The 14162-nt window shown below is 41.7% G+C and overlaps 1 protein-coding gene and 1 non-coding gene across 2 annotated transcripts in view; one reads left to right on the top strand and one right to left on the bottom strand.

Moving 5' to 3' along the window:
• The window catches only part of Noto (notochord homeobox), an 85367-nt gene that overhangs the window by 26477 nt on the left and 44728 nt on the right, over positions 1–14162 (top strand). The gene's annotated exons all lie outside the window — the stretch shown is intronic.
• LOC143380840 (small nucleolar RNA U13) lies at positions 11181–11283 on the bottom strand. Its single transcript, XR_013088715.1, has one exon. It is a non-coding gene; the product is annotated as a small nucleolar RNA U13 (small nucleolar RNA).

The following is a 14162-nucleotide window of genomic DNA, read 5'->3' on the forward strand; positions in this document are numbered from 1 at the left end:
TTATGTATATTGTACTGCGTGTATTTTCCAGAATTTTTTCACAGTTTTGTGGTCATTCGTGTTGAGTTGTAGAGCTGTACTGCATTCTTCACTCTCCCCCGTGTCCCCGTCTTGCCTAGTTTGATTACTTATTCTATTTCCAATGTATCACATTTTTATATCTCTGTTTATTTCATTTTATTTTGTTGATACCAGGGACTGAACACAGGTTATTTAACCACTGAGCCACATCTCCATCCCTTTTTCATATTTTATTCGGAGACAGGGTCTCACCTGGCAAAGTTCCTGAGGCTGGATTTGAACTTGAGATCCTCCTGTTTCAGCCTCCCAGATTGCTGGATTATAGGCATGCACCACTGTGCCCAGCTCTTTGTGTACTTTATTTAGTCAGCCTTAGGTAGGTGTTGGGATTAGTACTAGAACCTCCACAGATAACGAAATTCCAGGATGCTCATGTCCCTTATATAAAATGGCATAGTATTTGTATATAACTCACTCATATCTTCCTGCATAGTTTAAATCATTTCTAGATTACTTAAAATACTTAATAAAATACAAATATTATGCTGTTTTGTTAGGAGAATGAAAGAAAAAAATTGCACATGTTTAGTTCAGATGCAAAAACAAATTTTTTTTTTCTGTACTGGGGATTGAACCCAAGGGCACTCTACCACTGAGCTACATCCCCAGCCCTTTTTATTTTGTATTTTTAGACAGGGTCTTGATAAATTGCCCAGTCTTACCTCAAATTTGCAATCCTCCTTCTTCAGCTTCCTGAGTGCCTGGGATTACAGGCATGTGTTGCTTCTCCCAATCAGATAGAATTTTTTTTTTTCCTAATACTTTTGATCCCTCATTGGTTGAACCTGCAGATGCTGAATCCAACAATCATAGAGGACAACTGTATATAATTGAGTTGAAATGTGTATATCTAGGCTGGGGTTGTGGCTCAATGGTAGAGTGCTTGCCTAACACGTGTGAGGCAGTGGGTTTGATCCTCAGCACCACATTAAAAAATAAATAAATAAATAGAAAAAAGGTATTGTGTACATCTATAACTATTTTTTAAATATATAAAATAAGTATATATGTCATTGATATCTTGATTTTTCCACCTGAAATTATTTAAGATAATTTTGTAAAGTTTTTAAACTTTCTCTCTTTTGAAGTTGATAATCTGAGAAAACTTGTTACAGTAGCTAAAAAATGACTGATACACTAATTCCTTTCATTTTCAATTTTTTAAAATTTCTAGGTATACATGACAGATATACATGTCAGTAGAGTGGATTTTGATATATACACATACATATTACTTGTTCCAGTGGATCCCACTATTGTGGTTGTATATGATGAACCAACCTAGGTGTTGTACAACAGATGAATGAATAAAGAAAATGTGGAATATATACACAATGGAATATTACCCAGCCATAAAGAAGAATAAAATTATGTCATATGCTGATAAATGGATGGAACTGGGAAATCTCATGCTAAGTGAAATAAGCCAGTCTCAAAAAACCAAAGTCAGAATGTTCTCTCTGATATGTGGATGCTAACCCACAACAAAGGAGGGGAAGATTAGAAGTTCATTGGATTGAACAAGGAAAATGAAGGGAAGGGAGGGAGATGCTAATAGGAAAGACAATAGAATGAATCAGACATATTTTTCCTATCTTTATAAATGAATACACAATCCATGTAACTCCACATTGTACATTATTTTTAAGGTTCCATGTAGATGACTTCATAATATCCATTTTATATACATATAATAATTTACTTAAACATTCACCTAGTTAAAAAATTCAATTTTCCTCCAGTTGTTTATCAATAATACCACAATGAAAAATATTTTACTTGGTACATTGAACCACTGATTAGATACAGCTGAAGAATACCACTAAGGAGAGAATTGAATAAATGACTTAAAACATAGCAAAGAGAGATAAAGGGATGAAAAATGTAAGCAGATTAAGAATTATAGAGTATAGGGCTGGGGATGTGGCTCAAGCGGTAACGCGCTCGCCTGGCATGCGTGGGGCGCTGCATTGAATCCTTAGCAACACATACAAATAAAATAAAGATGTTGTGTCCACTGAAAACTAAAAAATAAATATTAAAAAAAAATAATTATAGAGTATATAATCCCAGCAGTTTGTGAGGCTGAGGCAGGAGGATCACAAGTTCAAAGCCAGCCTCAGCAATTTAGCAAGGCTCTAAGCAATTAGCAATACCCTGTTGAAAAATAAAAATGTAGCTCAGTGGTTAAACACCCCTGGGTTCAAGTGTTTGTCTAGTTAAAATCCAAGAAGGGTATGGTATCATAGAAAGAATGTGGAAAAGCAATATGATATTAAGAAAGAACATTCTAGAACTGATGAAATGTATAAATCCACACATATAGGTTATACAACATAATATCATGTTATATAAAAAGAAATCCTCCTGTAGAGTTTTGGAAAGACAATAAGAGTCCTAAAGAACAGAGCTGTGAAGACACCTTGTGATTAAAAATAAATGTATGTCCGAAGTGGTGGTGCATATCCATAATCCCACCTGCCAAGGAGGATGAAGCAGGAGTCTCACAAATTAGAGGCCAGCCTCAGCAATTTAGCAAGATCCTATATGAAAATAAAATAATAAAATGAAAAGGGATGTAGCTCAATGGTAAAGCACCTTCAGATTCATCCCCAGTACAATAAAAAAAATCAAGGAAATTATAATCTTAAAGCAGAATTGGAAACAATAATATAGACCTATGCCTTTCTTTCTTTGTATATAATATGTTTTCCAGCTCTGTCCTCTGAAGAAATGACAATCCAGTAGCAATAAGTACCCTCAGAATCACTTTGGCTCTCTAAACACAGTTTCTCACTTAAAGCAACCAGGGCTTCCTAGATGAACAGCTGAGGCCAGTTCTGGGGCAGCAATGTAGAAGATGAACCTGGGAGATCCTACTGAGCCATAAAGTAGGGAAGTTGTCAACTATGACTAGAGTCACACTAAAAGCACATAGAAGCCAACTTGAAGGGACAGTGGTTAAAAATGGTATAAATTTAGCATCAAAAATAATCATAAATAATAATAGTTGCATTCTATGGAAGCACATAAAATATTAAAAATTCCATAATTTTATACACACACATACATACACACATACCAGTCACCATGATAGGATGTCAGCCATATTTCAGTCCATCAGTTAATAAAAATTTCTAATAGATAAATTCCAGTTAGTAATTGAAAAAGGAATGACACAGTGAGAAGGAGACTACCATTTTGCAACCCCCAATTAAGTAATGGATGAGGTCAGCATCAAAGCTCATCAATTACCAAACAAAAGGCACCTCCTGACCTGACACAGCAGGAAGTGCATGTGTTTTTGCTAAGAAATGAAATCAAAATCCAAAAATGGAAACAAAACAAAACAAAACTAATTTTAATTAAGGCTCTAGATAGAACTACCAATTTATATGGGAAATTCAATTCCAGATGAGTAAGAGGAACAATACCATGAGGAAGCAATCAGACATGTTCAGGTTGAGGGAAATTCTGCAGGAAAACGGCTGGTTCTTACCAACAAATAATATTAAAGGGGATGAAGTAGGATTGTAATAGATGACAAGAAAAAAGACCAATTGCTCATGTGGCCTTGATATGCTGAGTTAAACAAAATTTTAAAAGACCATTTTTGGGACAATCAGAGGAATTTGTACATGCATGAGAAATTGGATAATACTAAGAAATTAAAGTTAGCCAGATGCAGGGGTGTACCCTGTAATCCGAGTGACTCCAGAGGCTGAGGCAGGAGGATTGCAAATTCAAGGCCGGCCTCAACTATTGAGCAAGGCCCTAAGCAACTAGTGAGATCTTGTCTCAAAATAAAATTAAAAAGGACTTGGGATGTGGCTTAGTGGTTAAATACCCCTGGGTTCAATTCCCAGTACCAAAGAAGAAAGGAAGGAAGGAAGGAAGGAAGGAGGGAGGGAGGGAGGGAGGGAGGGAAAGTCAGTTAAAATTAAACCAAGCACAATGGTGTACATCTGTAATCTCAGCAACTCTGGAAGCTAAAACAGGAGGATCACAAAATTCAAGGCCAACCTAGGCAATTTAGCAAGACCCTGTCTCAAAATGAAAAGGTCTAGGGATGTAGCTTAGTTGTTGAAGCACTAGCCTAGCATGTATGAGGCCCTGGCTTCAGTCCCCAGTACTGCATAAAATAAAAATTAAAAATTAAATTAAAGCAGAAGGTCCTAATCTATAAGAGATATACCTGATCCGTAGTATCTGAAATTTGTTCTATAATATGCTCCAGAAAAAACAAAAAAAGTGCTTGTGGGTGGAGGGGCTGGAGTTGTAGCTCAGTGGTAGAGCACTTGCCTAGCACGTGTGAGGCACTGAGTTCGATCCTCAGCACCACATAAAAATAAAATAAAGCAATTGTGTCCATCTACTATAAAAATATTTTTTTTAAAAAAAGTGCGGTGGGAAAGGGAGGGAGAAAACTATTGATAAAATACTGAAACAAATTGAAGGTAGTTATTGGAAATGTAGAAATTCATTATACTCTTCCCTCTACGTTGGGGTATATTTGAATTTCTCCATAATAAAATTTGTTACTGTTGCCAAGCATGGTGGCACTCACCTGTAATCCCAGCGACTCAGCTCCAAAGACTGAGGCAGGAGGATCATAAGTTTGAGGCTAGCCTGGGTAAGCCTGGCTAATTTAGGGAGACCTGGTCTCAAATTAAAAAAGGGCTGGGAGTGTAGCTCAGTGGTAGAGTGCCCCTGGGTTCAGTTCCCAGTACTACAAAAAATAAAAATAAATACAGGGCTGGGGCTGGGGCTCAGTGTTAGGGTACCCGCCGTGCACGTGTGAGGCCCTGGGTTTGATCCTCAGCATCACATAAAAATAGTGTTCATCTACAACTAAAAAAATGTTTAAAAAATAAATAAAAATAAATACAAATAAAAATGTGTTAGTGTTGTTCTGGGGAGTACTGGGAATTAAACCCAACAGAGCTCTACCACTGAGCTCCAACCCCAGTCCTTTTCAATTTTTTGAAACAGGGTATCCCTAAATTGCCCAGGCTACCCTTGAACTTGTGATCCTCCTGCTTCAGCTTCCCGGGTCACTGTGATTACAGGTGTACACCACTGTGTCTGTCAATAAAAGCCTTTTTTAGTTTTTGTTTTTAAAGGCAATCAGAGAGGAAAGTCATATCATCTACAAGGAACTATTGAACTGAAAGATTTTTCAACAGCAAGAGTAAACAGATCGTCATAGAATAATATATTCAAAGGATGAAGAGAAAATAACTGTCATGCTAGAATTATATATTCAACAAAAACAACTTTGAAGAATAAGGTGGGTTAAGGTCATATTTAGATACACAAAATCTAAGTTTAGCACCAAAAAACCTATACTAAAAAAACTGTCTTCAGGTAGACAGAAAATGATCTTGGGAGGAAAGTCAGAGATTTAACAAGAAATGGTGAGTAAAGAAATTGGTGAATTTATAGGTAAACAAGTGTTAATAAAACAACTATATCTTTTGACCTTTTTTGTCTTGTTTTGTTTGTGATGCTGAGGATGGAACCCAGGGCCTTGAACATGCTAAGCAATCATTCTACCATTGAGCCACATCCCCAGCCCAACCTTTTTTTTGGTTTTTTTTTCACGTTTTTTTTTTTTGTTGTTTTATTTGGGGTGGGAGGGGTACTAGGAATTGAACTCAGGGGCACTTGAATACTGAGCCACATCCCCAGCCCGATGTTGTATTTTATTTAGAGACAGGGTCTCACTGAGTTGCTTAGCACCTTGTTTTTGCTGAAACTGACTTTGAACTCATGATTCTCCTGCCTCAGCCTCCCAAGCTGCTGGCATTACAGGCGTGCACCATGCAACCAGTTTCAATCACATTATAACTCCTAATTCCTGAGTCCAACCCTGCTTTCTCAGCTTTTGATTAGAGCCACCACACCAGGCTTAAATAATTTATTATTGATACATAGAAGAACCGTTGATTTTTTGTGGTGATATTGTATATATGGCTACTTAATCTTCTTGTTATCTATGAGAGTTTTCTCTTTTCTAGTTATACAGTATTGATAACTGGAAATAATATTTGGTCTACTTTCTGTTTTCTTGTCCTGATAGGACTTTTAGTATTTGGTTGAATAATACAAGTGAAAGTGGTCATTAATTTTATGGGAATGCTTTCAACATTCCGCCATTTAGTATGCCATTGGCTTCTGTTTTTTTTTTTTTCCCCATCATGTTAAAGGACTCCCCCACCCCATACCAGCTTGCTAAAGTTTAATAAATTCTAATAAAAGTTGAGGTCTAATAAAAGCAGGTTCTGTATTACTCCAGAACCAAGTACTGCAGTGCATGCCTGTAATCCCAGTGACTCTGGAGCATGAGGCTGGAGGATCTGAAGAAGACAGCCTTGGCAGTTTAGCAAGACCCTGTCTCAAAATTGAAGGGCTGCGAGTATATAGCTAAGCAGTGGAGGAGCACCCTTGGACAGGGCCAAACACACACATACACACACACACACACACACACACACACACACACACACACACCTCTACAGTGTCCCACCCAAAGATATGTTATCTAGGCCCCAAATAGAAATCAAGAAGACATTTCAATTCTTACTCTCCCAAAGACATACTTTCTAAGACCCTCTTCTCTTCCTCTTTCACCCTAAAACTGTTCTAGAGAATCTCACTCTCAAATACCAAAATTTTCTTCAGTTCCAGTGCAATGACACATCTTGCTTGTTTTTGCTGTATGGGTGAACTTCCCAAGCTTAGGGCCCGGTTTTCCCTACAGCCCTTTGGTTTTACGTGTTGTTTTTCTGTTCTCTGGACCATACATCATAAAAGGGCCTGAGACTAGGTAAGCTGTATCCCCAGCTCTTGCTATTTTTTGAGTCAAGGTCTCGTTAAATTGCCCACGCTGGCCTCAAACTTGAGATCCTCTTGTCTCAGGCCCCAATAGCTGGGATTACAGGTGCGCCACCACAACCAGTTCCAATCTCATCGTAACTCCTAATTCCCGAGTCCAACCCGGCTTTCTCAGCTTTTGTGCAGCAAGCGCGCGCGCCCACACGCTCGCGCGCACACGTCCATAAGTGGAGCAGCGGTGAACTGAGTGCGCCCTCTGCTGGTAATTTAGAGAACTACGATTCCTTCTGGTGGTAACACTCCTGGTATTGTAACTGGAACAGGACTTCAATCTCTCCACAGAATAAAGTCTCTTTGCCTCCACCAGCAAGAGGTCCCCTGGGTGGTCTTCGAGAAGCGAGGAAGTTGGAAATTCCTCTTTTCCCAGCCCCTGGCCATCCTTACAATCACCAGTGCTCCATGAGGCGCACGCCCCGCCGACCTCTGCATTGTTAAATAAATATTTATTGAGTGCTCCTCCACCCACTCCACAGGGTGGAGGCTGAGGATGAGGGAGGCATTTATCCCAAGCTGATCCCATGAGAGATGAAATGGGAAGAACAGATCCGAGAGGCTAGAGGCAAGAGCTGATGGTCCTGTGTAGGACAAGCTGAGTGCCTTCAGACAGCCAAGAAGCCCATTAGATGGCTGCTCTACAGACTGGCTCCCAGGAGGGACAACAGGAGCGGATGGGATCTGTTGGGCACCCTCAACATACAAACAGTACCTGAAGCCAAGGGGACAAGTGAGCTCTCCAGAGAGAGGGTGTGGAGTAAGGAGAGGAAAGGACCCAGGAGGGCGAAGCTTCAAGATTATCACCTTTGAAGTGGGGCAAAGGGAAGGAAGAGCCTGCCAAAGAGCCCCCTGGGAGCAGACAGGCAGGCAGGAAGTCCAGACCGCTCAGGAAGGAAGAAGGGGCAACAGCAGTGAAGTCCTTGAGGAATAAGGGACCTGGGAAGTGTCTGTTGGACTTAGCTACAAGGAGTCTGGGAGGTGCACTTGCCAAAGAGATAAAACACAAAAGGCAGACCACTGCTTTTAAGAAAAGTGGACTGAGCTGGGTGTGGTGGTGCTGTAATTCCAGGGGCTCAGGAGGCTGAGGAAGGAGGATGGAAAGATCAAGGCCAGCCTCAGCAACTTAGCAAGGCCCTAAGCAACTTAGCAAGACCCTGTTTCAAAAATTTAAAAAATAAATAAAAGGGCTGGGGATGTGGCTCAGTGGTAAAGTGCTCCTGGGTTCAATCCCCAGTACCAAAATAAACAAAAGAATAAGTAAAAAAGTAAAAACAAAATAAAATGGCCTTCAGGAGTAGCATTAAAGTGCTGTCTAGTGTTGCTAAGCACAAGAAGGCTGTCATTGCCTTGCAGAGAAAATATAGTCATGTGTTGCTTAACGACAGAGATACGCTCTGAGGAAATATGTCCTTAGGCGATTTTGTCATTGTGTGAAAATCATAGACTATACTTACGCAAACTAAGATGGCTACAACATCTCCAGGCGATGTGATTTTATGGGAATACTATTACACATGGAGTCCATCATTAACTGAAATGGCACTATATGGCACATTACCGTCTGTGTGTTAGGTTAAGTCATTCAGCAGTGATTTATAATGTATTGGCAGTGAATTCAATGCTAGGGAATCAACAATATATGTTAAAGTGTCTTGAAACAAAAATATATTGATCATTTGACCAAAGGCTCACAGGAGCCTACCCCATATTTCCTCTAGGAACTTCCGTTGAGTATCTGCTAATTCAGTGTGAGAGCCAACTAACTATACAGAACACGACTACTGCAAAGAATGAGAACAGACTGCATCATCTCACAATTTCTTCAGGTTAGAAATCTGGGAGCAGCTTAGCTGGGTGGTTCAGGCTCAAGATGTCTTATGAGATTACGGTCAAGATCAACCTCTCATCAAAGGCTTGACGGAGGCTGGAGGATCCACTGCCAAGATGGAACACTCACATGGCTGTTAGCAGGAGGCCTCAGTTCCTCACCAGAAAGTTCTCTCCAGAGGGCTACTTGAGCATCCTTGCAACATGGCAACTGGCATCCCCCAGAATGAGTGATCCAAGCCAGAGCAAAGCAGAGAGAAAGCTGCAATGCTTTTCATGTCCTGGTCTGGGAAGCCTGCCCACCACTACATCCGCTAGATCACGTTTGTTAGGAGTGAATCACTAAGTCCAGCCCACACTCAGCGTGTGGAATGGAGTGCCACCTCTTGAAGGGAGGATTATCAAAGAATTCTTGGATATTTTAATACCACCACAACAAAATATCTCTGAAAAGATACACAAGATATCATAGTAATAATGTTAGTAATGAAAGAACTGGGAAGCTGGAAAGTGGAAGTGAGGGAAGATTTTACTTTATATCATTTTTAACTTTAGAATTTTTAACAATGTAAATCTATTTTCTCTGTAAGGCAATGACAGCCTTGTGCTTAGGAACACTAGACAGCACTTTAGCACTACACTTGGAGGCTATTTTAAACAGTGAAACCACCAAGAAAAAGCACAAAAATACAGGGTAAAATGTGGCACTCAACAGACTGTGAAATGGACACTTGTTTAGGGTAGGAAAGCCAAGACAAGAAAGAAGAGTCTCACCTCATTCCACCTCCGAAGGGAACACGTGGGGTGAGCAAAAGACAAAAATAAATAAATGCAGTTTGGATGACTGTGCAATATTGTTTTTTTTTTTTTTAAGAGAGAGAGAGAGAGAGAGAGAGAGAGAGAGAATTTTTTAATATTTATTTTTTAGTTTACGGCGGACACAACATCTTTGTATGTGGTGCTGAGGATCGAACCCGGGCCGCACGCATGCCAGGTGAGCACACTACCGCTTGAGCCACATCCCCAGCCCCTACAATATTGTTTTTACAATTAAATTATTATGAGATCCAGTTTGATTTTAACTTGAGACTGGTTTCAGTCCAGCATAGTTGCTAAAATGATACCCATGAGAAAACAATACTGGTTGAAGTGGGGCCACAGAGGACAGGATTCTTGTTACGGAAGAGGGATAAAGTTCTGAGGTTAAAATTAAAGAATTTATTTATTTTACACAGTGATTGAACCTAGTGGGTGAAATCGAGTGCCACCTGCTTGACCACTGAGCCTCATCCCCAACCCCTTTTTATTTTGAGACAGGGTCTTGATAAGTTTCCCATGCTGGCCTCACAATTCCCCATCCTCCTATCTCTGCCTCTCAGGTACCTGATTAGAGGGTGTGCCACCACACCTGGCAAGGGAATTCCTTTTATGGCAACAATTTTCTTGGTGATGTGGAGGAGAGGGCTTTAGCTGAAACATGAAGTGGCACTTCACCAAAGCTGGCTGAAGTATGGAGTGACAACACTCCAGGAGAATAATGCAAAAGCCCAGAGGAAGACATGAAATTGAGGAGGGCACCCCAGAGGAACAGGAGAGGCGGGTGGGAAGGTTGGGCTCAGTGTATGAAGGCCCCTGAAGGCAAGTCAGCAGCAGGACATTATTTGGGGAGCACAGAAAACTTCTGATTGGAGTTTTGACATAAATAGAGACTTGCTTGGGGAAAATCAATCTATGAGTCAAGCGGAGTTTGGATTGCATAAGGTCTGGAGGCCAGACAACCCATTATAAGACCATCTCAGTGGGTAAGAAGGTGCAGTGACCTGGTCACATGCTCAGGCTCTGAACTGCTTGGGGCCAAATCCTGAGTCCACTGCTGATTAGCTGTGTTACTGAATGTTAACTATCAAATGCTGACAGAATCTTTCTTGTAAGGTTATGTGAGGTTTATGTTTGACTGGTCATTCTTGCAGTGCCTGGCCCTATAGTGAATGCTCAGTAAAAGTTAACCTTTATTGTTGAGGGGAGTCCAGCCCCAGGGTGTTGGTTATGAGAAACAGTCTGGGAAGGGTAACTGATTAGTGAGAGGAGAGAGTAGGGGGTAAGGGGAACAGTATAGGCATGAACATGGAGTAGGGGGCACAAGGACCCCCAAGGATAGCTCCTTAAACAGAGCCAGGGAAGGCAGCCAAATGGTGAATCAAGTTTAGGGTTTTGTCACACAGAATGAGCAGGTTGTTGATCAGTTAAAAAAAATGTGCCTGCCCCTCCATGCATACCATCTTTTAAAAAATATTAAAGTAAAGGGTAATGAAGTTACCTGGGGAGCTAGAAGAATGGGAAAGAGATTTGCTCATTTTCTTTATTTCTTTTTTTTTTCCCCACGTCAGATGGGTAATGTGTTGGCATCATAACAAGGTTCAGAAGGAGGCACATCTCACACAACAGCAGGAACACCCAATCATCACACTTAGGAACTGAAAGGTTCTTTTTCTAACTTACTATATGACCTAACAAACTCACTCTCTGGTATTTGGCCAAGACAAATGAAAACTTTTGTTCTGACAAAAAGTCTGTACACCAATGTACATGTAGCCGCTTTATATATAGTAGCCCAGAACTGGAAATGATCCAAACAAATGTCAGCCATAATGGGTAAGCAACTGTGGTACGATCATACAATGGAACACTACTCAGCAATAAAAAGGAAGAAACGATCAATACATACAACAACTTGAATGGTCTCAAATGCGTGTTGCGGAGTGTAAAAAGCCAGACTCAAAAGACTGCTCCTAGGAGCATTTCATTAGGTGACATCATGGGCAGAACAGCTGAGTGTTGCCAGGGATTGGGGTGGAAAAGAAGTTGAGGGAAATGAGACTGTAGAAGGAAATTGGGGGTGATGGAACTGTTCTGCATCTTTATTTTTGTTTAACATTTATTGTATTTTGTAATACTGGGGAACTCTATCACTGAGCTGCAACCTAGCCTTTTTTGTATTTTATTTTGCAACAGTATCCGGCTAAGTTGCTCAGGCTGGCTTGGAACTTCTACTATTCTGCCTCATCCTCCAGAGTAGCTGGAATTGCAGGTGTGCATTACCATGCTCAGCCTAGATCTTGAATTAAATGGTGGTTACAAGGTTCTTTGCATTTGTCAAAACTCTTTAAAAAAAAAAAAACTAGCTGGGCTTGGTGATGCAGGCCTGAATTCCTAAGGACTAGGGAGGCTGAGTCAGAAGAATCTCAAATTGGAGGCCAGCCTCAGCAAATTATCAAGTCTGTATCTCAAAAATAAATTAGTAAATGGACTGAAGATGTAGCACAGTGGAAGAGCACCCCTGAGTTCAACTTCCAGTACACTTAAAAAACAAAACAAAACTCATAAAACTGTTTACCAAAAAAAAAAAAAAAAAGAGTGAATTTTGTTGTATTCATTTTTTATTTTGTATTGGGAATTGAACCCAGGGGCGCTCTTCCACTGAGCTACTCCTCTGACCTTTTTAATTTTTTAAGATGGGGTCTTGCTAAATTGCTGAGGTTGGACAAGAACTGGAGGTCATTCTACCAGTGGCTGAGAATACAGGTTGTGCCACTACAATGGAGGACTGTATGCACTTTCAAATGTCAGGGCTACTTCTCAATCCTTCCGTTCCCACTCTTGTGTGTCAATCAAGGCAATTCCAAAAGAAATGGGGCGCTTTTGCAGGAGTGGCCTTTTAATATTTCTGAAAGCTACTTTCAGGTTTCTAAATAGAAAATATCATGCCCTAATATTGAGGAGATGAGGAAGTGGAGGCCCAGATGATGGGAACAGGCTGGTTCTGGGTGTGTGAGGACAAAGAATTAGGAAAGCATTTGGAGAGTGCGTTAAGATGCTTTTCGGTGGGACAAGGGAGGCTGAGGACCCCTGGGGAGAAGTGTGGCCTTGCAACCAGCACCAACACCTGGAAGCTGCTTAGAAACAGAAGAGGAGGTGGCCCTGGTGGACATGAGCAAGGGGAGTGACAGGGGCCGCCTGTTAGGTTATTATGTTAGGTTGTTCTCCTGGGTCTACAGAATGAGTGTTCCACTCCGCCCGAGGGGACAGAGGGAGGTGGGCCTGGCCTGGGGGGCCAGTGAGGGCTGAGATAGGCCTGGTTGAGTGGGGTGCCCAGGGGTACGGCAGGGGTGGGGTTATGCCTAGGCAGAGACCAGGCTGCCGGGCGAGCTCACCCTGGACCTGGAGTCGTGGCTTATCGGCCCCATCGGTGCCGCCACACTCCACCTCCAGGTAAGGGGGAGGGTGGAAAATGCGCTCCCGGGACTTCCAGGCAGTTTCTGCAGTTAATCGACCTGCAAAGCACTTCCCGCCGCCCACCCAACCTCCACAGTGGGAGGAATCCTGAGGGAAATCAGTGTAAAACAGCTTGCGAGTACCAACCGCCGACTCTTTTCTTGGACTCTGGATTTATTAACCCATTTTACCTTTACAACTCCTTGACAGAGGCTGTGATCCCAGCAACTCCGGAGGCTGAGACAGGAGAATCACAGGTTGGAGGCCAGCCTCAACAATTTAGTGAGACTGTTCCTCAAAACAGAAAATAAAGGGAGCTGGGGATGTGGCTCAGTGGTTGAGTGCCCCTGGGTTCAATCCCTGGTTTAAAAAAAAATTACAGAAATAAAATAGGAAATAGAAGTTAAGGAACTTGCCCAAGACTACACAGCTGGTGAGGACTGGAGTTTTGAGCTTGGCTAGGATTTGCTTGCAGTTCCCGACTGTTGGGGGAGGAGGTCCGGACCCCTCTTAAGCAGTGCGATGGGTTCTTCCTCTTTTTTTTTTTTTTCTTTCTATTAGGGGGCTGCCTGTATGCCTCTCAGTTTAGGAGGCCCCTGAGGTGGGGGTAGGAGGTAAGCAGCGGTTCCGTTTTGATTCCTAAGTGGTTGGAAAGGTAAACTTTTGGGCCGAATCTGCATTGATGGTAAATGCAGCCAGAGCTGCCACCCAGCGGTCATATGGTAAAGGACATTTCTCTGTGTCTTCAGGGACTTGAAACCGAAGACAAAAGAGTTCTACTGAGGCCATGGGTCCCAGGGGGCTTGATGTCCAACCTTCTCCAGGAGACCTGAAGCCCTAGCAGTTTGGGAAGTTTTTCTAGACTACTGTTGGGATGCCGTTGGTGCTCATGAAATCTACTTAGAAGGTCACAATTAGTTGAGTGTGTGTGTGTGTGTGTGTGTGTGTGTGTGTGTGTGTGAGATGCTGGGGATGGAACACAGAGCATCAGCATACTAGGCAAGTGCTCTCCCTCTGAACTACCAAGGATCTACATCCCCAGCCCACAAACTGTATTGTTTGTTTGTTTATACATAACTGGGAATTGAACT

This window comes from Callospermophilus lateralis, chromosome 14, assembly GCF_048772815.1.
Source record: "Callospermophilus lateralis isolate mCalLat2 chromosome 14, mCalLat2.hap1, whole genome shotgun sequence".
NCBI lineage: Eukaryota > Metazoa > Chordata > Mammalia > Rodentia > Sciuridae > Callospermophilus > Callospermophilus lateralis.